Here is a 24,674-nt window from a genome sequence, read left to right as displayed (position 1 = left end):
TTGGACTGTATGGGCCATTGGCCTGATCCAACATGGCTTCTCTTATGTTCTTATGACTGGAGTCACCCAGCTCTCCCCAAATCCTAGGCCTCCTAGGACCCTTTGCCCTTCTCCGTACCCTTAAGCTGAGGTCACCTTGCCTGTAAGGAGGGGGAATTTAAGCCCAGGATGTAAAGAAAGGAGTAAAGACGGATTGAGTGTGCTTTGCGGGAGAAAGAAGATGTGTCTAAGGAATATGGCAACACTCATTAAGTTCCTGGTTGGAAAAGAGGCGTCTCAACTCTCTGCACAGGGGTCACCAACCTTTTCTTTAATGAGAGCTGCTTCTCCGTAATGAAAAATATCCTCAGCCACTAAAGCATACATTATAGATGAGCTTCTTTAAAAACAAAAATAAACCTAGGGCAGAATTTCCATGAAAGCCCATATGTTACAGCACTTTGGTTAAGAAAAAGGAAAATGTGCTGCTGTCAAGCTGGCACTAAAGCTCAAAGGAAAAGCCAACCACAAAAGGTATGCTTCTCCATTTGCGGGCTGATATTGATAGAAGGGGGTCTTGTGGAAAAACCTGGAACAACAATACCTGTTATGAAAAAGCTACATTCGAACCCAGGAGCACCTCCAAGAGGAATGAGATTTTCAGGGTATGATCTTTCACAAGTCAACGGAGCGCTGACTATTGAAAGATCATACCCCCAAAATCTGTAGACAAGCACAGCTACCTTCTGAAACTATCACCAAAAATGTAAGCCGCTGAGATGTCCATTTAAGCCACTGCAATTTCCCCCTCTCCGTGACTTCAAAAATTCTAGAAAAACAGCCACAGCCGGGCATGGCTGAGCCCCTTCCCCAGGCCTGCATGAGGAAATACTTCCCCTTCCTGTGCTCTTTCACTTGTGCCTTGGCAACACTACTGTTACAAGCAGAGGGCCTGGAAGGGCCTTCTACTGGCGGCCACCACTCTAGTACAGGTCTGTCTGGGAGAGCCCGACCCCTGTCTTCCTTCTCAGCAAGCAGCGTCTTTTAACTGTGACCAAAGAGACATGCAGACCCAGGCAGTATAACAACAATAAGTTTATTGTAAGTACTCAAAAACAAACAAGTGGGCTGTAACTCTTAATGCAACAATGAACACGGAAACGATACAGGTGTTACAAAGCAAACTAAAAAAGCCCTGATGCAACTAACGATATGTTCCCTTCCTCTAATTCTAACTGACTCACCAATCTTTGGATGAGGGAACCCTCCTAGCTGCAGCCTTTTCCAGAGAGAGAACAACCCTCCCTCTCTAGCTGGGCCTTTTAGTTCCTTCCTTCCAGGCCCCACCCCTCTAGGCAGGTTTTCCCTCCAAAAATGCTGCCCACCCAATCAGAGGGACAGAAGGCCTAAGATCATGTCAGCTCCACATGGGAAAAAGCTAATGAAAGAATTGGTCCCAATGCTCTTTGCACGTAAGAGAGACGTCAGACCTGTTGGCTGAGCCTTCTCAACATTTGAGGGTCACTCCATCAGCTGCCTAATTACCTGACTCAGAAGGAGGAGGAGATTGGATTTATATCCTGTCCTTCACTTGGGAGTCTCAGAGCAGCTTCCAATCTCCTTTCCCTCCCCCTCCCCACAACAGATCCCCTTGTGAGGTAGAAGTAGAGCTGAGAGAGCTCTGAGAGAACTTGTGAGTGACTCGTGGCCATACCAGCAGGTCCATGTGGAGGAGTGGGGAATCAAACACGGTTCTCGCAGATTAGAATCCACATTCCCAACTACAACACCAAATAGGCTCTCAAAATATTGGCTATGACATACAAAGTTCTCCATTGCTGTGGTCCCTCAGATATGTGGGACCAACCCTCCAACTATGCTCTGCCAGGGCAGTTTTGCTCATCTGATCCTGGAGAATGCAGTGAAACCCTCTCCTCAAGTGCTACTCTCTGCCCCTGACCTTGGAGAAGAAGAAGACGAAAAAGAAGATATTGGATTTATATCCCGCCCTCCACTCCGAAGAGTCTCAGAGCGGCTCACAATCTCCTTTACCTCCCCCCCCCCCACCCCACAACAGACACCCTGTGGGGTGGGTGGGGCTGGAGAGGGCTCTCACAGCAGCTGCCCTTTCAAGGACAACTCCAGCCAGAGCTATGGCTGACCCAAGGCCATGCTAGCAGGTGCAAGTGGAGGAGTGGGGAATCAAACCCGGTTCTCCCAGATAAGAGTCCGCACACTTAACCGGTACACCAAACTGGCTCTCCACCAAACTGGAGAAAACAGACAGGCCACTACAAGGCAGTCCCTCATATCCCCACATCAGCAATGCAGTAGGTAAAAAGATCATGATCGATCATGTTAAATGTGTCAAAATGCTGCTGTCTTGAGGAGGCCAGGAAACCCCCGACTCTCCTGACTTTCCAGAAACTATGCAAAATTAAATACCAAGGAAGACAAAGACAACTAGGCTGCCCTGAAAACTGTTCAGAAAGATGCTTTAATAAAGGAACTGTTAGTTGTACAGAGGTGTCAAGCTCATTTGTTATGAGGGCCAAATCTGACATAAATGTCACTTTGCCAGGCCATAAAACGTAATGCCATGTCACACATGCCATAAAATGTAATGCCAAGGACCCGAGATATAAAGTTTATAAACAACACAAGCAAACCAACTGACAATATCATTTTAACTCAAAATACAAACAGGCTCAAAACATGAATGCTCTTACAGTCTTTCCTTAAAGTATCTCCCTGCTGCCTGCCCTCCCACTTCTACTGGGACGGTGAGGGAGGGACAGTGGCTCAGTGGTAGAGCATCTGCTTGGCAAGCAGAAGGTCCCAGGTTCAATCCCTGGCATCTCCACTAAAAAAGGGTCCGGGCAAATTGGTGTGAAAAACCTCAGCTTGAGTCCCTGGAGAGCCGCTGCCAGTCTGAGAAGACAATACTGACTTTGATGGACCAAAGGTCTGATTCAGTAGAAGGCAGCTTCATATGTTCATACTGCCCATTACTCATTAGCACTGGGACAGTATGCAGGGACACAACGCACAGCCATCTGGCAATAAAGGTATTGACCTGTTACTCATAAGAATGCTGAGCGGACTCCTCTTCTGGCCTATGAGCCATATGTGTGATAAAGGTAAAGGTAGTCCGCTGTGCAAGCACCAGCCATTTCTGACCCTGGGGTGACATCACATTACGACATTTTCACGGCAGATTTTTTATGGGGTGGTTTGCCCTTGCCTTCCCCAGTCATTGACACTTTCCCCCCAGCAAGCTGGATGCTCATTTTACTGACCTCGGAAAGATGGATGGCTGAGTCAACCTTGAGCTGGCCACCTGAACCCAGCTTCCGCCGGGATCGAACTCAGAGCTTGGATTGCAGTACTGCAGCTGACCACTCTGCGCCACAGGGCTCCTATATGTGTAATACCTCTGGGTAAATATTCTGTTGCTCTCTGTACTATCCTAATATGTAATTTCTGCATCATTTTAACACGTCATGTTCACACTTCTGTTTTGTTCCAGTTCTTCCACAATCCTAATCCTATTCCATTACTTACTGGATGGCCCATCCAACTGATTGCATTGACTGTGTGTTCCACCTTGAGTCTCACTGAGAAAGCAAATAAAATACATTTTTAAATAAATTCTCTTTCTCTCTTTTTTTCCCCTGAGTCTTGCAGCAGCTTTGCAAACTACCAGTAGCTCCCAAACAACCCACCTGGGCACCCCTGGCCCTACACTACTTTGAGTCCCCCACCAGAATGAGGAGTTGCACCATCTTCTGTCGGATGGCCTTGTACAAAAACAGAAAAACAAGCAGAGCCAGCCTTGAAAGCAATACAAGCGTAAATATCCAGCTGGGAATGAGGCTGGTTGCTCTCACCTGAACATTCTAGAGGGCTTTCCCAGAGACTTTTCTAATCCTTATGAGTAAACAGGGGAAAATAAACACGTCTCACTGTAGCCATTTAAAGCCCTACATGGCTTGGGACCAGAGTATCTAAAGGGCCATCTTCTCCCAAATGTTTTCCTGTGTTCCTAACTGATGAGCAGGAACAGACCCCCTCCTGACTGTCCCATCAATCAAAGAGGTATTTCTGGTGGGCACACAAGAAAGGGCCTTTTTGGTGGCAGCCCCACAATTATGGAACAACCTCCCCAGGGGGGTGTACCTGGCCCACTCACTTTTGATCTTCAGAAGGCAGCTGAAGACAATTTTATTCATGATGGCCTCTGATTAGTTTTCATTCTTCTGCCTACCTTCAGTTTTAAATAGTTGGGTTTTAATTTGGTGGTTTTTATGTACGCTATGTTTTGTTGCTATTTGCATTGTAAGCTACTTTGAATTCTTGTAACGCTGCTAATAAAGGCTTTTGCCCTGACCCTGGGAAGTTAAGCAGGGTGGGCCCTGGTTAGTACTTGGATGGGAGACCACCAAGGAACAGCACTTTCCAGGCATACACCCAATAAAGAACATAAGAACATAAGAGAAGCCCTGTTGGATCAGGCCAGTGGCCCCTCCAGTCCAACACTCTGTGTCACATAAGAACATAAGAGAAGCCATGTTGGATTAGGCCAATGGCCCCTCCAGTCCAACATTCTGTGTCACATAAGAACAAAGAGAAGCATATTGGATCAGGCCAATGGCCCCTCCAGTCCAACACTCTGTGTCACAGAAGAACATAAGAGAAGCCATGTTGGATCAGGCCAATGGCCCATCCAGTCCAACACTCTGTGTCACAGAAGAACATAAGAGAAGCCATGTTGGATCAGGCTAATGGCCCATCCAGTCCAACACTCTGTGTCACATAAGAACATAAGAGAAGCCATGTTGGATCAGGCTAATGGCCCATCCAGTCCAACACTCTGTATCACACAGTGGCCAAAAATTTATATATATACATATATATACACACTGTGGCTACTAGCCACTGATGGACCTCTGCTCCATATTTTTATCTAACCCCCTCTTGAAGCATCCCTTTAAGCAAATGAATGCTGTTTCTAATGCAGAGTACTGGACAAACATTTATTACTCAAGGTAGTTCTAATCTGTACCTCACTCAGGAGTCCTAGTTGGCTTTTACAGATTGCAGACCTGATGATCTTAAAACGTGATTTTATCACGCACATTTTAAACTGTGAGCTGCTTTGGTGGCCCCCGTAAGGGCAGAAAGGTGGGACACAGATTTCATAAATAAATAAATATATCACTATCACAGCAGGGCTCGTCCGCCGCTGCTTCGCCTCTGTTGCAGGACTCAAGCTCCAGTATTCTGCTCATAAATACCCACATTCTGAGCTTTAAAGATTTTTCACACAGGCACATACGCACACAGCTATGGTATGTCAAGCTGTCAATCCAGTTTTCCAATTTGTACAAAGCTTAAAATATTTGAGAAAAGCAGCTAAAACACTAGAACGCCAAATGTGAAATACTGCAGCACATCTATTTAGACACATTCATAACTTGCTTTTCTCCCCACAATGGCTGATACCATTGCTTTTCCTTCCCTCCTCCTATCCTAACAATCACCCTGTGAGGCTGAGAGAAAGAGCGACTGGTCCAAGTTTCTATGGCAGAGTGGGTGATTCAAACCTTGGTTTCCCACAGCCCAGTCTGACACTCTAGCCACCTACAGCCCCTCTAAGCTGTGAAGTCTTGTGAGAAAAAATGCTACTTTAATGCCACTGGCAATAAAATCGTGAACTATTGCATAAATTAATTTGCTCTGGCCCCATTTTTCCTGAGCTAAGATGAATACGTGTGAGCTGGAGGCTAAAAAACTGTGAGCTAGCTCACACTAACTCAGAGGGAACACTGCTAACCCCTTCTCCACCCTGACTCTTTTGAGCTGGAAAGGAAAGGTCCCCTGTGAAAGCACCAGTCGTTTTCGCCTCTGAGGTGACGTTGCTTTCACAACATTTTCACGGCAGACTTTTTACGGGGTGGTTTGCCATTGCCTTCCCCAGTCATCTATGCTTTCCCTGCAGCCGAATACTCGTTTTACCGACCCCAGAAGGATGGAAGGCTGAGTCAACCTGGAGCCGGCTACATGAAAACCCAGCTTCCGTCGGGGATTGAACTCAGATCGTGAGCAGAGCTTAGGACTGAAGTACTGCAGCTTTAACACTCTGCGCCACGGGGCTCTTCTTTTGAGCTGGTTTATGGCCAAACCCCAAGCAACCTACACACAGATCAGGGTTTTTCCGCTCCTAATCCCAGCTCGAATACAGGAAGCTGTTTTACACTGAATCAGACTATCGGTCCATCAAAGTCAGTATTGTCAGCTCTAACTAGCAGCTCCTCTCCAAGGTCTCAGGCAGGGGTCTTTCACAACTCCTCCTACCCCAGCCTTTTAACTGGAGATGCTGGGGATTGGACCCGCAACCTCCTGCGTGCCAAACAAAGGCTGTATCACTCAGCCACAAATCCTATCCCCCTTTCCCACCAAGACCCAGAAGATGTTATCTAGGCCTTCTGTTCTACACACTGCCCCATGCATAATGATCCATAGCAATAAAAACCTTACTTTAAAAAACAAAAACTGAGACTCAAGGCTTTCATGACCCTATACTAGGGGTGACCAAACTGTGGCTCGGGAGCCACATGTGGCTGTTTCACACACATTGTGTGGCTCTCAAAGCCCCTGCTGCACCATCAGTTGGCTTGGAGAAGGCATTTGTCTCTTTACGTCACTCTTCCAAGTCAAGCCAGCAGCTTGGAAAATGCATTTAAAGTTAAAGTTGCTTTTTTATCACTTCTCCCTCCCTCTCTCCATCTATCTTCCTTCCCTCCCTTCCTCCCTCCCTTCCCTCCCCTCCTTCCACCTCTCCTTCCTTCCTTCCTTCCGGCTCTCAAACATCTAACTTTCATGTATTGTGGCTCTCAGATGTCTGACGTTTATTCCTCGTGGCTCTTACGTTAATCAAGTTTGGCCACCCGTGCCCTATAAGAAGTGTGGCCAAACTGCAGCTCGGGAGCCACATGCAGCTCTTTCACACATATTGGGTTGTTCTCAAAGCCCCTGCCACCCCATTAGCCAGCTTAATGAAGGCATTTGTCTCTTTAAATCCCTTCAGCAAGCCAGCTGCATAGTGAATCAGACAGGGGCATGGATGGGTGTCTCAGGAACTGGCAGGCCAGAGAGAATCCAGCCGTGTTCATATCTTGCAGCTCTCCAACATCTGATGTTTATTCTATGGGGCTCTTGCATTAAGCAAGTTTAGCCACCCCTGCCCTATAATCTGCAATTTGTAGAACACTGGGTCTTGAACCCAGGTTCTCAGTGGCAAAACTAAAATGCCTTCCTCCCTCTGAACCACTGTATAGCTTGCCAGGAGGGAGATGCTGGTATACCCTCTACTGCCTCCACTGTGAATGGCCGGAGAGTGGCATTGCGGAGGCCAGTTCAGCAACAGTTGGGTGGTATAAGGGGTGAATGGAATCTCTGAGCGCCCCGGATGGCTCCATTTAAGTGGCCTGTTTGCTTCCAAACACCCAGACCTGGCACTGTGAAGGCTGCCCTGTCTCGCATTCCCTTCCCCTACAGAGGCAAGCAAATAAGCGGTGATATTTACTGATGGAAGTAGACTCTCGCCAACTCCAAACGCCAGGCAGGCACCCCACTGGGGGCTGCATAATAGCAAATCTCCGATCCACGCTACTGAACACAGCCCTTGGTAGAAGTTACATTTTAAAAACCCACCCTCCTTTCTCCTCCGCTCTGTAAAACACTGGGGAGGGGGAAATAAACAGGATCTCCCCTGACCTGTAAAAAGAGGGCAAAATTACAATCCTAGCAGCACATGAATCACTTTCCCCACAATGACCCAGAACATTTCTTTTTGTTCTTTCCCCCCAAGAGGCGGTGAGGAAAAGCAGAGAAAGAACATGATTCAGAGTCCCAAGGAAAGCCCCAAACGCCAGTTGACAAGATGCATTTCTGCTGCCTCAGACTTACACAAATAAAAAAAAAATGGCAAGTTAAAATGAAATCCTTCACCCGCTTCCTGATCCCTCTTCTCTCGAGCTTTATGTCAAAATGCGAGCCTGGGTTGAGCGATGAATCTGGGACCAAGCCCCTGCAAGAGAGAAACAGGAAGGGCGGTTTCCATAGATCTAAATCACAGGTCCCTGGCAGCTCATCTGCCTTTAAGACTGGTGCTAGTCTGGCACCCCATTCACTGACAGAACTTCCCTTCCTTTGGAAAACCCACCCTTCATAAGAGCTCTGTGTGACTCCAATGCAGTTTTAACACCTGGAGTGGCAAAACTGGAGAGCCAGTTTGGTGTAGTGGTTTAGTGTGCGGACTCTTATCTGGGAGAACCGGGTTTGATTCCCCACTCCTCCACTTGCAGCTGCTGGGATGGCCTTGGGTCAGCCAGAGCTCTGGCAGAGGTTGTCCTTGAAAGGGCAGCTGCTGTGAGAGTCCTCTCAGCCCCACCCACCTCACAGGGTGTCTGTTGTGGGAGAGGAAGGTAAAGGAGATTGTAAGCCGCTCTGAGACTCTTCGGAATGGACGGCGGGATATAAATCTAATATCTTCTTCTTCTTCTTCTTAAAAGCCCCAGCGCCACTGCCCCCCCAGTCTGTGAAAAAATTGTCTTCTACAAAAGGGTTGGAAGCCATTGTTGTAATGCATTTTGTGACTGGTCTGGTCTGAGTTCTCGCTGTCCCCAAAGACATACGGCAGCTGTAGGGAACACAGGTCTCAACATTTGGATCAAGGTTGTGATGTAGGAGAGTTCCAAAGTAGGGCAAACACACACACACACACAAACGGGTCCATTTTGGCTAGGAAAACAGCAGTGGGAGGGGACCTGCTCCCCATACAACCACCACTCTGCAGTCCACCAGCGGCAGGCACATTTCTTCCCAGGGAAGGGGGTCAAGCATCATGACACTGGCACAATCCAAGGTATGTGTGCACACACACACTGCTGAGTTGCAAAAATGCACTAGTCGGTCACACAAGTCAAATGTAAGATCTATGTTTGTTTAACTGAGGCCCCCTATGTTTTCCAATACTTCTGTTATACATCCTGGTCAAGGGCTCCACAGGTTCAAAGAAGTTCCCAAAGAACCAACGCGAGAGATCCAGGTTTACTTGCAAGGAGATTTTAATAACCCATCAATCTTATCGAAGAAGATGCAGGCTATGCTTCAATCAGCTGGCCACAAGAAGGACACACACGCCCAGTGAAGCAGAGCCAAACCTCTAGACCAAGGACATAAGTAAAACTAGGCATACCCGAAATACTGCACAATATGTATGAAAGAGCCACATGTGGCTCGTGAGCCACAGTTTGGCCACCCCTGTGATAGATCAACATGATTGTCCATGTGAGTCTGTCTGTCATAGCAGAAAAGAGCAAGAGACCAGGAGCACTTTAAAGGCTAACGCAATTTGGGCTCATACCCTGCCACAGATTTTGTTAGTCTTGAAGCGTGAGAGTGAGACTGTTCCCCTAAGAGCAGCCCATGCTGTCCTCTCTCAGGACTCACAGCAACGACGCTCATGCATGTTGCAAAGATGGAGTCACCCGGGACAATACAGTGCCTCCCAGCAACTTTTTCCTCTTTCTTGTTTACATAATTAAGGAAGTCCTAGCTAATTCTCTAGGCAATACTTTGGGAGGGGGGAATTACATTGCTATCCTTCTAGTTAGGTGTGTTGGCTTGGGTCCTGCTAGCTCCTCTTTTATAGGATCAAACTAAACACAAACAAAAAGATTCATCTCAAACAGAGACAGCAAGAGAGGAGAAAGCAGGCAGAGGTACATGGACATGTGCAACTGAAATGGAAAGAATTGGGGAAGGAGATGCCAAACCACTGCATTACCAGTCACGAAGCTAGATGACAGCCAACTGGGACTAAAGGATGGCGCTGGATTTGCATGCTGGCTCTGGAACAGATGAATGAAGGACTCTAAGCAAGAACGCAGGGGTCCTGCTAGGCGAGGTGGTGCTCACAGCCCATGTCTCTAGGATATCTTTGCCCATTTTGCCAGCAGACTGAAGATTTCTCAGACCTGGCTTGCAAATGCTTCGCCATGGCTATCTCCCCTCAATCAATACAACCAGCAAGAAAAAGTCTTAGGTGCTTTCCCACATGCTAAATGAAGTTTCAATCCACTTCAGTGACCATTAGCATGTGGATTTTGCCATTGTCACATAGCAAAATCTAGGACTTTTTTTGGAGCAGGAACTCCTTTGCATATTAGGCCGCACCCTGTGATGTAGCCAATCCTCCTGGAGTTTACAGTAGGCCCTGTATAAACTCTTGGAGGATGGGCTACATCAGGAGGGGGTGGCCTAATATGGAAAGGAGTTCCTGCTACAAAAAAAGCCCTGGAGTTGCAAAGTGAATTGAAAGCGGATAAAAAGTGTGCTGTTTGGTGTGAGTGAAAGCACCCTCACCGTGTACTAAATTCTGCTTTCCTTGGGCATCTTGTCAATTCTGCAGGAGCAGAGATTCTTCCCTGCTCCCCTCTTGATCCATCCAGTATTGATCATTATGATGCTGAGCAAGTTCACCAAGTATCCCCAATAATTTGTGTTGCCAATAATTTGCCCGCTCTGGCCCTGCCGTTTGGGAAACACAGCCTCATCCAGCCAAGTTTGAGCATGCACAAGCACCGCAGCAGCCATTAATTGGGCCCGCACAAAAGTAACACACAAGCTCTGGTTTTCAACGACCCGCCATGTGACACATCTAACTGAAGCAATTCTGCTCACAGCAGCAGTGACGACGTGACCTTGGAACAGAGGCGTGGTGGTTTTTACCTCTTGGAGTTTCTGATGCTTGGATTTCAATTTCGGTTTCCTCACTGTCAGCCTTTAAGGTTCACAAGGAAGAAATGGAAACTGGGGAAGATTTTCTGTTCCTTGGTTCAATCACCAGTCAAAAGGGAAACAGCAATGAAGAAATCAGGAGACGGAGACTTCAAAGGGCAGCGAGGGAGGAACTAGAAAAGATCCTTACAGCATATAAATCCTTAAGTATATATTAGTGTCGCTGGAGAATAACATCATGGTAATTCATACTAATGTGTTCCCTGTATGAATTTGTATGAGTGTAGAACCTGGACAGCGCCGAAAGCTGACAGGATGAACAGTGATGCTTTTGACACAGGGGGTTGGAGAAGAGTTTTATGATACCATGGACCACCAAAAAGGCAAATAAGTGGGTTCTAGATCTAACCAAGCCTGAATTCTCCCTAGACCAGGAGTGCTGAACTCATGAGGGCTGGATCTGACAAAAATGAGACCTTGTTGGGACAGACCATGTCGAGTTGGGCTGAGCCATGTCGGCCGGGCCATGTGTGTACCTGTTTAAGAGCAGGTAGCAGAGATATAAATTTTATAAAGAACAAACACAAATAATTTTTTTTTAAACTTAAAACGTTAGCACTCATTGACCTTAAAGGTGCTTTCTTTGTATCTCTTCCGTGGAATCCAGGGAACTGGGCAAAGGAAGCTCTGGCTCTTTCCTTTCTTCCCCAGAGGACTGGAGGAAGGATGAGCCTCAGTCCATAGAAGGAAGAGAGGCTTGGCTCAGTAGCTCTGCTGTGCAATTGAGAGAGCCTAGCAAAGCAAGCTCTCCTTCCTCCCTTCCTCCCCAAGGAAGGAGCCTCAGCCAATGGAGAAAACAGGGGTTTTGCTCTGCAGCTCCTATGCAATCGAAGAAACCTTGCAAAGCAAGCCATGATGCAGAAGGAAGCAAAGGGAGAAGGAAGCAGATGACAGCCAGTTGCTTGGGGGCCTGATAGGAGCCCTCGGGGGGCCTGATTCAGTCCCCGGGCCGCATGTTCAGCACCCCTGCCCTAAACGCTACAAAGACTAAATGGAAGCTACTGTACTTTTGTGACATCATGCGGAGACCAGACTCACTGGAAAAGACAATAGCGCAAGGAAAAGTGGAAGGCACCAGGAAAAGAGGAAGACCTAACAAGAGATGGATGGACCTCCTTGACCTGCTACCATGCTAAACATCCACTACAGAGATGCCAAACTACCCAAAATACCGCTTGATTTTGAAATGCACACAAATTGTTCAGGCAAATCCTACAAGGGGTGCCACTCGACCCTGCAAGCTTCTGGAAGTTGCATCATAGTTTTCACAACATTCATGGTATTAGTGAGGAATAAAGAAATCCTCCTTTCGGGGAAATACCCCCAGCACTCAGCAGGTGCAGGATATTCCATTTACTTAGAGATAAACAGCAGAACTCGTGAATCAATCCAGCGTGCAGAAGTTTCTCCAGGGCACCGGTATGCAAGAAAACAATAACTATTTACAAAGCCATTTAAGCAACATCCTGGCTTAAGCGTAGAAGGCTTCAATAACCGCCTCAGTATAACATGCACTAATAGGGAGGGAGAGGAGGAGGAAGAGAAGTGACAATTGACTCCATGAATATCAGTGAAGAAAAGAGAAGGGAGGCGGTGATTTCAAAGTAAAAGGGGGGGGGACAGTATAGAGCACGGGTAGCCAAACTTGATTAACGTAAGAGCCATGAAGAATAAACGTCAGACATCTGAGAGCCACAATACATGAAAATTAGATGTTTGAGGGAGGGAGGGAGGGAGGGAGGGAGGGAGGGAGGGAGGGAGGGAGGGAGGAAGGAAGGAAGGAAGGAAGGAAGGAAGGAAGGAAGGAAGGAAGGAAGGAAGGAAGGAAGGAAGGAAGGAAGGAAGGAAGGAAGGAAGGAAGGAAGGAAGGAAGGAAGGAAGGAAAATAGATGGGGAGGGAGGGAGAGGTGGTAAGAAAGCAACTTTAACTTTAAATGCATTCTCCAAGCCACTGACTGGCTTGGCTTGGCAAAGTGATGTAAAGAGACAAATGCCTTCTCCAAGCCAGCTGCCGGTGCAGTAGGGACTTTGAGAGCCACACAATGTGTGTGATAGAGCCACATGTGGTTCCCGAGCCACAGTTTGGCCACCCCTGGTACAGAGCATCAACTACCCTCCCCTCTTCAAACCACAGACCTTTATCTTATTCAACTTAGGTTCCAGTTACATTCCAACACATGTCATTCCTGGTTAGGAGGCTTCGTTGGGGTGGGAGCCAAGCCACATGTTGGGATATCCAGCAGGGGTCCCTCAAAGATAAGAGTCAAAATGGTCCATTATTTGTGTTCTCCAGAGCATCTTCTAGGTCTGGGGCCCCAAAGCATTTTAAGTCTGCGGGCACATTTGGGATACTGACCCAGAGCGGTGGGCACTATCACAAAATGGCTGCCACAGGAGGTGGAGCCATTAAGAAGCAAGGTTATATGTAACTCTAATAATATCGCTTCAACATTTCAGGCAGAAGTTCTGTTTAACAGAATGCCTGTTAATTTGCAGAGCCAATAGGAAACCCTGCTGGCTCTGCAAATTAACAGGCATTCTGTTGAACAGAACTTCTGCCTGAAATGTTGAAACAATAGGTGGTACAAAAGCACCACCTAGCCCCACCCACTTTCTAAAAGTGCTTGGAGGGTGCCACAAAAGGGGTTGGTGGGCGCCATGTTGGGGATCCCCGTTGGAGATGATGGATTCAATGGGTTGAGGCAGAGGCTCAACAGCTGCAACCAGTCTCCTGCATGAACTAACTGGATACCCTGAAAGGCACCTCAAGAGTCCACTAAAATGCCAACCGAGCACCTTGGCAGGCTGGCAACAGGGCACCCTGCAGTTCGAAAGGAATCACCAGCTTTTCTGAGCCAAGTCACAGGCTTACTCCCCTGTAGACAACCATCTGGATCCAAAAGCAGTGGCTTAATCACAAATGAAGCGCTTTGTACCAATATTTCACTGAAGGGATTTTTTTTTTTTTAACAAGCACTTGAAAAATTACTTCTTACCATCCGGTATCAGATCTAACTCTGCTTCCCTTTTTATCATCACAGGGGAGTCAATTTCCTCTCCGAACGTCCTTTCAAAGGCACTCTCATTCATATGGCACAGAGCAACTTCCTCCGGAATGCCGTTTAGATACTGCCAGCAACCCCCAAGCTCAACAATCCTGATATTAATTCAACACAGCGGAGAGACCTTGGTGCTTTCCGCAACCCCCCACCCCCACCCCCGCAAAGCCAGAAGCCCTTGGGCACGATCTGCCCAGGTCAGCAGAATCTCCTGCCAACAACTTACAATCTGTAATCTTTTTTTTTCTTCTTCAGCAAACTTGGTCGACTGCCATGGAAGCCGGTTCAGCCTTATATACCAACTTCAGATGGCAAACCATGGGAGGGTAAAGGCTGTGGGAGGGTAAGGGCTGGTTGTAACGGCAAAATTCTGGTTCACCGGCTGTGCCACGGGGTTTCCACTCTTGCTTGGCATGCAGGTCCCAGGTTCAATTCCCCTGTGCCTCCCATTCGAGCATCTCAGGCACTGGAACAACACTTTCCTAAGGACTCCGGCAGTGATGAGCTGCCCTGCTGAGCAGACAACAGTTCATTTGATGGACAAACCCTTTTCTTCCCCACCCCCCTAGTATAATGAACTTTCATGTTATAGGGGCCTTTCCCTGTCTTTGTTTAGCACAGTATATTTTTCTAGGATATTTCTCTTCATTGCTGCCTTATGCACCAGTTTGCATGGAAGCCACATTGTTTTCCATGAAGTATTCTCCAGGGTTTCCACTCTGCTATCTCTTTGTTGGTCTAGCATAATGCTAGAAGGAAACCTATAGTGAGTCAGTCTAGATCAGGAGTGCAGCTTGGGAGCCACATGCGGATCTTTCACACATATTGTGTGGCTCCTGAAGCCCCCACCAGCTCATCGGCTGGCTTGGAGAAGGCATTTCCCTCTTTAAATCATTTCTCCAAGGCAAGCCAGCTGGCAGCTTGGAGAATACATTTAAAGTTAAAGTTGCTTTCTTTCCACCTTCCCCATCTATTTGCCTTGTCACTTTTTTTCCCTCCCTCCCTCCCTCCCTCTCTTCCTTCCTTCCTTCCTTCCTTCCTTCCTTCCTTCCTTCCTTCCTTCCTTCCTTCCTTCCTTCCTTCGCATATCTGATGTTTATTCTGTGTGGCTCTTATATTAAGCAAGTTTGGCCACTCCTGGTTTAGGCTGATGCAGGCTCTGACCTAGTCTGAACTAATCAGATCTCAGAAGCTAAGCAAACTCAACTCCAGCGAGCATTTGAATGGGAGACCACCAAGGAATACCAGAGTTGTGACGCAGAGGCAAGCAATGGCAAGCCACTTCTGAACGTCTCTTGCCTTGAAAACCTCACAGAGTCACCATAAATCAGCTGTGACTTCATGGCACTTTCTGAGAGAAATGAAGAATGGGAATGTTGTTTTTGTATAGGAATAGTTAGGTGCAATGCTTACAGGCATAAAATAAAGGATGTCAAATGTATGTTTTATAATTAACGTCACTTGCTGCTTACAAGATCCAAAATTAAGACTTGTTCTCAGTGTTGCTAAAGACTAGCAAAAGGTAAAACAGGAAGCTCTTTGGAATTAGAGTTAAAACAAGAATAGCTAGTTGACATCAGCATGGGGGTTGTGCTAAAAATGTGTGTTGCAAAACTTTATCATCAGTGGCTATTAGCCTCAGTGTGTGCGTGTGTGTGTATGCACGCACGTGTGTGTGTGTGTGTATATGTATGTTATGTATGTATATGTGTGTGTGCGTGTATACACAAACACATATATTGGCCACTGTGTGACACAGAGTGTTGGACTGGATCCAACATGGCTTCTCTTATGTTCTTCTGTGACACAGAGCGTTGGACTGGATGGGCCACTGGCCTGATCCAACATGGCTTCATTCTTATGTTCTTATGTGACTCAGAGTGTTGGACTGGAGGGGCCACTGGCCTGATCCAACATGGCTTCTCTTATGTTCTTCTGTGACACAGAGTGTGGGACTGGAGGGGCCATTGGCCTGACCCAGCATGGCTTCTCTTATGTTCTTCTGTGACACAGAGTGTGGGACTGGAGGGGCCACTGGCCTGATCCAACATGGCTTCTCTTATGTTCTTATGTGATACAGAGTGTTGGACTGGATGGGCCACTGGCCTGATCCAACATGGCTTCTCTTATGTTCTTATGTGATACAGAGTGTTGGACTGGATGGGCCACTGGCCTGATCCAACATGGCTTCTCTTATGTTCTTATGTGATACAGAGTGTTGGACTGGATGGGCCACTGGCCTGATCCAACATGGCTTCTCTTATGTTCTTATGTGACACAGAGTGTTGGACTGGATGGGCCATTGGCCTGATCCAACATGGCTTCTCTTATGTTCTTATGTGACACAGAGTGTTGGACTGGAGGGGCCATTGGCCTGATCCAACATGGCTTCTCTTATGTTCTTATGTGACACAGAGTGTTGGACTGGAGGGGCCATTGGCCTGATCCAACATGGCTTCTCTTATGTTCTTATGTGATACAGAGTGTTGGACTGGAGGGGCCATTGGCCTGACCCAGCATGGCTTCTCTTATGTTCTTCTGTGACACAGAGTGTGGGACTGGAGGGGCCACTGGCCTGATCCAACATGGCTTCTCTTATGTTCTTATGTGATACAGAGTGTTGGACTGGATGGGCCACTGGCCTGATCCAACATGGCTTCTCTTATGTTCTTATGTGACACAGAGTGTTGGACTGGATGGGCCACTGGCCTGATCCAACATGGCTTCTCTTATGTTCTTATGTGACACAGAGTGTTGGACTGGAGGGGCCACTGGCCTGATCCAACAAGGCTTCTCTTATGTTCTTATGTGACACAGAGTGTTGGACTGGATGGGCCATTGGCCTGATCCAACATGGCTTCTCTTATGTTCTTATGTTTTGCTGTAACCGCTGGACTAAGGAGGATGACATACCAAATTAGGAAATAAGTAAATAAGGGGCTGGGGGCATCTCAATTAAGGGAATGGGCGATGTAAACAAAGGCGGGACTTCCTGTGGTATGTTTAGGCGCCTCTGATAGGCTGTACACTCCAAAGTATCCGAACCAATGGGAGAAAAGGAGGAGGGAACTTCACGGCCAGGACAGGGATTAAAAGGACATGCTTCATTCAGAATGGGTGGGCCTACTTGTTGGACATCCGCTCTTGCAAGAACGCTCAATAAATGTTAACTGCTTCACCTGATGGTGTGACCAGAGTCTTCTTGGTAAGGCATTTGTCTTTCTCACACTTTCCATCACCACCTTTCACATCACCGAGCACCTGTTCCTCCTTCCTGGAGATGCCAAAGATTGAACCCGGGACTTTCTTCGAGCCAAGCAGACGCTCTGCCACTGAGTCACAGCCCCTCCCCAAAAACACCATTCTCTCATTGACAGATGAGCCACTATGGACACACAGGCTTACAGATGTTATGAATTTGCAAAGCCATTTAAAAGATTTACTTCTGGTCCAATTAAAGAAGCAGCAATAGAAGGACTCCAATAACCTGCTGGCAAAGAAAGCGCAGAGCACAGCTGCTTTCAGGACTGAAAATGCAGGGTCTCAGAACATAAGGGATTGCACCCAAGGTCACCACAAAGGTCTCTAGTGACAAAGGTCAACCACCAGAACTCTGATCAGCTGCCTCTTTCTAGAAGATATTGGCATATAGCAGGGCAGGGAGGGGGGAGAAAGCTACTTAAAATTCATTGTTCTGTTCACTAAGCAGTGAACCCACCACAATAATTGCATCAAAATTGATTGGTTTAAAAAATGTCCACTTTAATTAATTTATTATAAATACTTATAGAACAGTTTCAGACAAGGTCTGGTGCGCCAAGGATTAAATGCCATTTACTTGCAGTCTTAAAAACAAAAACAAAATAACCCAATGCCAAAATAAAAAAAATAACCCCAAATAACCCAAAAGCCCATCAAGAAAATCCCAGCAGTCTACAAGACAAGCAAAGAGAGAAAGAGTCTTCAAATCCTCAACCTCAAATTCTCCAAGAGATAGCGATTGCATAGACAGTTTTATGGGGAGGGCAATTATAGCATTGAAAATTTCGAAGAATACAGTGCAGCAACTTTTACATATTGTATCGCATGCAGAAAACTTGGCACGTTCTCAGCACAGAATTGAGAGGGGAAGAAAACTTTTCTTTATGCTGCAAACCAAGGAACTCAATTTTTTTTTAATAGCAGCTAAACTGCAAGAGGTTTTTGTAGGAAACAGGCATGACCTGTGGAAAAGGAGAGTTTTTAGGTATGCTTAATTCATGCTCATGATTTGTCTTTAGTGGCTCGATGCTTTATACTGCTTTAGTGTTCTAGGTCTGTTTTGATAATTTACTAATTGCTGACTGCCTTAGTGGCTTATGTTTTTATTTTTTGCTTCTGTAAAGCCACCTCAAGCAGGTTATCTGGAGAGGAAGCAGAAACACTGTCTTAAATAAGTTAGATAATGCACACACCATCTCTCCAGAGAATACACTCTGACAGGTACAAGTGATTCCATCACACCTTTACAAGGCTATAGCCTGTTTCCAGACACATCTCTTAAACGTATGCTTTGGGCCTGTCCGCTATTTGGTCTTTCCGGGAGAAATTACTCATATCAATTTTGTATTAGAATATTAATTGATTTTCAAAGATGCTTATGTACTTTTAAACTATTTGTTTGCCTCCTGGAGATTAACTAATGGTCAATGAGAATGGATCTTGCTGCTAAAAGACATGTTACAACCAGTGTTTCCTCTAAGCTGAGTTAGTCTGAGCGGGCTCTTGGTTTTTTAGCCTCTGACTCACAGATTTTTGTCTTAGCTCAGGAAATATGGCCCCAGAGCACACTAATTTATGCAGCAGCTCACAACTTTAATGCCAGTTGCTCACAAAGTAGAATTTTTGCTCACAGCTTAGAGAGGGAACATCGGTTACAACACTGGAGAGATAAATGTCCTCATCCCATAATCCAATGAACTGAGGACCTTAAAATCTTATGAATGTTTAAACATATAGATGACAACTGGGCATGGACATGTATTTAGATATTTGGAAACCTTTTTTTTTCACAAGCTGATCTGTAGATTTGTCATTATTGTTATGTGGAGTTTTTTTTCTTTCTGTTAGGGAGTTTGAAAATTATTTTTAAAACTTTAACAATTGTACGGCCTCCAAGTGTCAAAGAGACTTGTCTCCCTTGAAATAAGTTCTTGCTGCCTTCCATATGAACATATATGAACATATGAAGCTGCCTTCTACTGAATCAGACCCTCGGTCCATCAAAGTCAGTATTGTCTACTCAGACTGGCAGCGGCTCTCCAGGGTCTCAAGCTGAGGTTTTTCAAGCCTATCTGCCTGGACCCTTTTCAGTTGGAGATGCCGGGGACTGAACCTGGGACCTTTTGCTTACCAAGCAGATGCTCTACCACTGAGCCACTGTCCCTGCCTTACACTGAATTAGACTCTTGTTCTATCAAGGTCAGTATATGGCCAAGGACCTGTCTACCTCCGGGACTGCCTTTCCCTAAATGACCCTCAGAGAGCACTCCAATCAAGTTCACAAAACCTTCTCATGATCCCTGGGCCAAAAGAAGCTTGGCTGACCACCACCAGAGCTAGAGCCTTTTCGGTGGCAGCCCCTGCCCTGTGGAACGCCCTCCCCGAAAACATCAGGGCCCTGCGGGACTTGCCACAATTCCACAGGGCGTGCAAGACAGAATTGTTTAGGCTGGCATTTCACATCTAATGGGGAGGCAACCACTATTCCACCATCCCACAGCATTTGGACCCATCCCAATATAAACGTAGAGCGCTAAATAACACCTAAAAACATTATTATATATAATGCTCAATAAGAACTAACCACGTCATCTTGGATTCTAGGGAAGGAAATTGAAACTGATTGTATGAAATTGTATGAAAGGTTTTAATGATGGTATTGCGATTTTATTTTAGCACTATATTGTTTTAGCTGGTTTGGTGTAGTGGTTAAGTGTGCGGACTCTTATCTAGGAGAACCGGGTTTGATTCCCCACTCCTCCACTTGCACCTGCTAGCATGGCCTTGGGTCAGCCATAGCTCTGGCAGAGGTTGTCCTTGAAAGGGCAGCTGCTGTGAGAGCCCTCTCAGTCCCACCCACCTCACAGGGTGTTTGTTGTGGGGGAGGAAGGGAAAGGAGATTGTGAGCCGCTCTGAGACTCTGTCCTTGAAAGGGCAGCTGCTGTGAGAGCCCTCTCCAGCCCCACCCACCTCACAGGGTGTCTGTTGTGGGGGAGGAAGGGAAAGGAGATTGTGAGCCGCTCTGAGACTCTTCGGAGTGGAGGGCGGGATATAAATCCAATATCTTCTTCATCTTCAATTTCTTTAAGTGTTGTTAGCCCATCGGGATACAAATGTAATAAAATAAATAAAGTATTGTCTACTCAGACTGGCAGCAGCTCTCTGGGGTCCCCGGCCGAGGGCTTTCACATCACCTAGTACCTGGTCCTTTCAGCTGGAGATGCTGCCGGGGATTGAACCAGGCATGTCTACTGAGTCATGGACTCTCCCCACAGAAGGTTTGGGGTGGGGGGGGGAGAAGCTCGACATGTGCATCAGATCCACAAAAAAACCTGAAGTGAGTTTCCCCGAAAAAGCATACAGTATTATGATGCACGATTTTTAACTTACACCCTTTATAGAGACATCAGGAAGAGAAAAACAAACAATCTGGGCTTTTTCCTGAAGTTGAATGCCGCTCAGCAATCGGCTCTCAATTAGGAAGGTTTTACTACACGTAACCCGCCAGGAGCGCCACAGCCCTCCACCGCGCAAAGCAAAAGCAATTCAGGTCTCATCAAGCGGATGCAAGTTGATTTCTTTTCGTGTTTATAAGCAGAAAATCGTGGCGAGCAAAAAGCCCTCGGTTGGGGGCACAGAAGAATGGCGGGGCCTTTTGAATCAAAAGCCCAGCCTGATGCGGAGCCCATTAATAGCTGTCTTTCAGAGGAACCATTCTCTTCAGTTGCATTTGGGTTTTGTTCTCCAGGTCCAGCTCCACTAAAGGGAGCCAAAGGCTAAATGGTGCAGTTCGTATTCAAGATTAAATAGCATGCAATTCAAGCCCTAGCATTGCACTCCATGACAAAGAATGACTGAGCCATGATGAAAAGGAAAAAAAGAGGGGGGGTGTCATCCTTCAGAAGGGCACATCCCTTAAAAGAGGGTGAGTGATGCCATTTCATAGTGCTGCAGATGCCAAACAGCCAGACTGGAGAAACACATGCCAAAACATTCCTTGAATACGCTGTATCTACAGGGGAATCACGAATGTTTTGAGCCTATGGACATCTTTGGAAATTAGATACAGCATAAGAACGTAAGAGACGCCATGTTGGATCAAGCCAATGGCTCATCCAGTCCAACACTCTGTGTCACACAATGGCAAAAAAAAATCCCAGGTGCCATCAGAAAGTCCACCAATGGGGCCAGGACACTAGAAGCCCTCCCACTTTGCCCCCCCCCCCAAGCACCAAGAATACAGAGCATCACTGCCCCAGACAGAGCATTCCAACAATCTCGGCTTGACTTCGCGAACGAAGATTTAAGAAAGGTGCAGTAGTCCACGTCTGCTGCAGGCTCGCTGGTGGCTGACAAGACCAATGCGGGACAGGCAGGTCCGGCCACAGTGGCTGCAGGGAAAAGTCTGATTTGGGGTTGGTGCTGTAGCAGTGCGATTCTTCCTCAATCTCCTTTTGTCCTCAAGACCAGCTATGCGTGCGTTCTCAAAGGAAGAGACAGCCTGGTGGATGGTGTGCCTCCATGCTTTGCGATCTGAGGCTAGGTCAGACCACTGGTGATGGTTGATGCGACAGGTGCCAAGGGATTTCTTCAAGGAGTCCTTGTACCTCTTCTTTGGTGCCCCTCTATTTCGATGGCCGGTGGAAAGTTCGCCATACAGAGCAATCTTGGGAAGGCGGTGGTTTTCCATCCTAGAAATATGCCCTGCCCAGCGCAGCTGCGTCTTCAACAGCAGTGCTTCGATGCTTGTAACCTCCGCCCTCTTGAGGACTTCAGTGTTGGTCACAAAGTCACTCCAGTGGATGTTGAGGATGGTGCGAAGGCAGCGCTGATGAAAGCGCTCAAGGAGTCGCAGGTGATGACGGTATAAAACCCACGATTCGGAGCCGTAGATGAGGGTTGTCAACACAACCGCTTTGTAAACATTGATCTTTGTGCCTTTTTTCAGATGCTTGTTGCTCCATACTCTTTTGTGCAGTTGGCCAAATGCACGGTTTGCCTTTGCCAGCCTGTTGTCGATCTCCTTGTCAATCTGGCATCTGGTTCCAACAATAAGCTATGGCTAATAGCCACTGATGGACCTCTGCTCCATACATTTATCCAATCCCCTCCTGAAGCTGGCTATGCTTGTAGCCGCCTCCACCTCCTGTGGCAGTGAATTCCATGTGTTAATCACCCTTTGGGTGAAGAAGGACGTCCTTTTATCAGTTCTAACCAGTTTGGTGTAGTGGTTAAGTGCGATGTAGTGGTTAAGTGTGTGGTTTGGTGTAGTGGTTAAGTGTGCGGACTCTTATCTGGGAGAACCGGGTTTGATTCCCCACTCCTCCACTTGCACCTGCTGGAATGGCCTTGGGTCAGCCATAGCTCTGGCAGAAGTTGTCCTTGAAAGGGCAGCTGCTGGGAGAGCCCTCTCCAGCCCCACCCACCTCACAGGGTGTTTGTTGTGGGGGAGGAAGGGCCGCTCTGAGACTCTTCGGAGTGGAGGGCGGGATATAAATCCAATATCTTCATCATCTTCTTCTAACCAAACTGCTCAGCAATTTCATTGAATGTCCATGAGTTCTCGTATTGTGAGAAAGGGAGAAAAGTACTTCTTTCTCTACCCCATGCATAATTTTGTAAACCTCTATCATGTCACCCCTCAGTCGATGTTTCTCCAAGCTAAAGAACCTCAAGTGTTTTAACCTTTCTTCATAGGGAAAGTGTTCCAACCCTTTAATCATTCTAGTTGCCCTTTTCTGGACTTTTCCCAATGCTATATCTTTTTTTGAGGTGCAGTGACCAAAATTGTACACGGTACTCCAAATTAGGCCTCACCATCGATTTATACAGCATGGTGGGTGCAGCCAAAAAACAGCTGCCATAAAATGGTGACTGCAGGAGGTGGAACCAGCAACAAAATGGCTGCCATGACTTACCTTCAGTCACACAGTGAAGGCCCTTCCAGCTGTGGTTTCATGGTTAAGAGCAGTGGACTCCGATCTGGAGAACCGGGCTTGATTCCCCACTCCTCCTCCACATGCAGCCAGCTGGGTGACCTTGAGCCAGTCATGGTTCTCTTAGAGCTCACTCAGCCCCACCTACCCCACACAACATTGTCTTCTTACAATTCATTTTCCAGGTTTCCCCCCACCTCTGTTCTGCTCTCAGACTGACCCGCACTATGATATTTTCAGAATGAATACAATCGAAGAACACTGCCACTCTCTCTGGAAGAGAAGGTGCACATTTTCTAAGCTTCCACCTGCACTGGCACCACCTTCTTTTGTGTGTGCGCACACACACTTGCATGCCTGGGAAGTGAGGGTGACTTCTTGCCAGGGCTTTTTTTGTAGCAGGAACTCCTTTGCATATTAGGCCACACCTCCCTGATGTAGCCTCTTGGGGCTTACAGCAGGCCCTGTCCTAAGAGCCCAGTAAGCTCTTGGAAGACTGGCTACATCAGGGGTGTGTGGCCTAATATGCAAAGGAGTTCCTGCTACAAAAAGAGCTCTGCTTCTGGTGACCTCTTGTGGGGCTAGGACATTTTCAGAGAGGTGGGTTTGGTATCACCTGCCTCTGTGTCCTGGCCCTGGTATTCCTTGGACGTCTCCCATCCAAATACTTGCCAAGGTCAGCCCTGTTTAGCTTCTGAGCTCTGATGAGGCTTGCCTGGGCTATCTAGGACAGGGTGTTCACTGGCACCATCTCCTTTCCATCCCTCATGGCCATCATTTTCTCCAGTGTATCTCCACTGCAGCACTAACACTTTAACAACTGTGACACAGAGAGGGGAGGCAGGATCAAAGGCAGCTGACGGAGGGACATGGTGGGGAGGAATCAAGGGCAGCTGACGGAGGGACATGGCGGGGAGGACTCAAGGGCAGCTGACGGAAGAAAAGTGGAGAAAACTGACAGATGGGGTGCTTCACTGGTATCTGAATGCTTCTACAATAAATGAGAGCTGGCCCAGTGCAGCCACTTCAGACTAGGATCTGGGAGACCCAGGTTCAAATCCGCACTCTGTCATGGAAGCTCGGGTGATCTTGGGCCAGTCACACACTCTCGCAGCCTAACCTGCTTTACAGGGTTGTTGTGAAGATAAAGTGGAGGGGATGAGAGTGCTGTGAGCCATTTGGAGTCTGCGCTGGGGAGAGAAATGGAGTACAAATAAGGAAAATAGCAAAATAAAAAATAAAATGAATTCAGACCAGAGAATCCTTGCAGTCCCAATGCAGTCTAAGGTAATTACTGATAATTGAGAGCTATAACCACCATACCACACATACACTTTTTTTGTAACAATTTCTCCACTTAGCTGCTTTTTTTGGTTCTTCTCACTAGCGCCCTCTGGATTTCCTCCACTGGAGAGAGGCGTTTCATAACTATGAAGACACCGGAAAAGAAGGGAGCTGACCCTTACGGATTTTGACGTGCCCTCCCAGCTAAGTGAAATCTTTCCTCCAATGTACTTAGTATAAGGTCTGATTACTTGAAGAAATTGCCTTAGAATTACAGCTAATATCCTTG

This window comes from Heteronotia binoei, chromosome 19 (assembly GCF_032191835.1).
Source record: "Heteronotia binoei isolate CCM8104 ecotype False Entrance Well chromosome 19, APGP_CSIRO_Hbin_v1, whole genome shotgun sequence".
Lineage (NCBI taxonomy): Eukaryota > Metazoa > Chordata > Lepidosauria > Squamata > Gekkonidae > Heteronotia > Heteronotia binoei.
The sequence above is the reverse complement of the archived record's forward strand: the minus strand, read 5'-3'. Positions refer to the sequence as shown.